Below are 2143 nucleotides of genomic sequence, written 5' to 3'. Positions count from 1 at the left end.
GCAGATAAATTTAAAGCCGCAAATTCCATTTTATCATTTCGGGCAGGAAGCTGGTGTACTTTCCCGTTTGGCCTACAACTCTCTCTCTCTCTGCTCTCTCTCTCTGCTCATCTCCTCTCGTCTCTCTCCCTCTCTCTTTGTCTCCTGCTCTCTCTCTTTTTTCTTATCTACTCTCTCTTATTTCTCTTCGTCGCCGCTCCTCTCTCTCTCTCCCTATGTCTCTCCTCATCTGCTCCTCTCCATCTTTTTCGCTCTATCTCTCTCTCTCTCTCTGCCTCTCCATCTCTCTCTCTCTCTCTCTCGTCGCCTATCTCTCTCTCATTTCTCCCTTTTTCTCTCTCTCATCTCTCCTCATCTCTCATCTTCTCTCTCTCCTCGCTCTCTCATCTCTGCCCTCTCTCCCTCTCTCTCTCTCCCTCTCTCTGCTCCTCCCTCTCTCATCTTTTCTCGGTCGGTCTTCTCCTGCTCTCTTTATCAGGCTCTGTCTCGAAACCCCTCTCGTCATCTCTCCACCTCTCTCGCCCCTCTGCCTCTACTCCGTCCGCATCTCTTTCCCTCTCCGTCTCCCTCCTCTCCCCTATCGATCATTTATGCGTCTCAGCGTCTCTCTTCATTTTTAACGTAACATCTTCCTCATTTTTCTAAGTGCAATCGTTTTTTGTTCCGCATGCGTACGTACATACACAAACGACTTCATTACGCTTTGTTTAACTTAGTTCGTGGATGGTTTTTTGGGGGGGTGGAAAAATCTGATTATTTTATCCAAGACTTCATCTACAGGATTCTATTGAATGTCGATAATTTTAGTACATTACTGCTAACAATGAAAAGAAACCACAATGTGCGGACAATCATTGAAATACGAACGAAGCAGTATTTCAATACGCAATGAGGCTCATTTAGTATTTCAGTATTTCAGCGTTCATTGTTGGATAGAGCCCAATCTAGAGAGATGGCGTAGGCCACGTTTCTCATTGACCACTTACATACTCGAACGAACGTTCTACAGCTTGCTCGAGTCGAAAAGAATTTTGTCGTCGAATTTTATCGAAGCCATTAAACGTCCTTTCGAATCCGAGCGTGTTAAACACATCGGATTGGCGTCAAAATGGAGACATGAAAATCCATAGCTGTAAAAAGTGTGAGAAGAGCGGGAGAGTGAGAGAGTATCCACGAGAGAGGAGAAGGGTTGGGGGGGGTAAGAAAGAGAGAGAGGGAGGGGAGAGAGAAGAGAGAAGACAGACATAGTAGAGAGAGATGAGAGAAGAGAGAGAGAGGGCAGAAAATGAGAAAGTAGAGAGAGAGAAGGGGTGGGGAGGATAGAAGAGAGATGAGGGCAGGGGGGAGAACCAGAGAGAGAGACCGAGAGAGAGACGAGAGAGAGAGAAAGAGAGAGAGGGAGAAGCGAGAGAGAGAGAGAAAAAGAGAGCAGAAGAAGAGGCGCAGGTGAGAGAGTAGAGAGAAGAGAGAGAAGAGGGGGGAGACACACGATAGAGGAAGAAAGGGAGATGCGGAGAGAGAGAGAGAGAGAGACAAGAAATAGAAGAGAGCCCAGGAAGAGAAGGGGAGAGAGATTAGAAAGAGAAAGAGAGAAGGGGGGGAGAGAAGGAACCCAGAAATAGAGAGAGAAGAGAGAAGAGAGAGAAGAGAGAGAGAGAAGAGAGACAGAGCGAGAGACAGAGAGTCACGAGAGAAGGAGCAAGAGAGACCAGGACTGCAACACTAGAACATCTTCAATAGTAACAAGAGAACATGAGCTGTCATGTGTTACTGCGCATGCGCTGTAAATATGCTCTCTAGGTTGGTGGCCCAAATGGCCATTAAATTCTCCACCACCACGCACCCTAATACCACCAAACAACCCACCCACCCTTATACCACCAAACAACCCATCCACCCTAATCCCACCAAAAATCCCACCAAATCCCACCTAAACCCACCCACCCTAATTCATCCAACCACCCACCCATCCCGGTTCACCGCAAGGTCTCTCTCCCCCTAGTATATATTTAAAAATACAGAATCCTTGCATGCGGCGGAATTTCACGCATAAAAGGCAATTACATTGTCCAGTCTTCTATATATACGACAACGTCTTATATATATATATATATATATATAGCGCGTGGCGACGACTAATTAC

Source organism: Priapulus caudatus, unplaced genomic scaffold (genome assembly GCF_000485595.1).
Source record: "Priapulus caudatus unplaced genomic scaffold, Priapulus_caudatus-5.0.1 Scaffold1559, whole genome shotgun sequence".
In the NCBI taxonomy this organism is placed as follows: domain Eukaryota; kingdom Metazoa; phylum Priapulida; class Priapulimorpha; order Priapulimorphida; family Priapulidae; genus Priapulus; species Priapulus caudatus.
Note: the sequence above shows the minus strand (reverse complement) of the source record.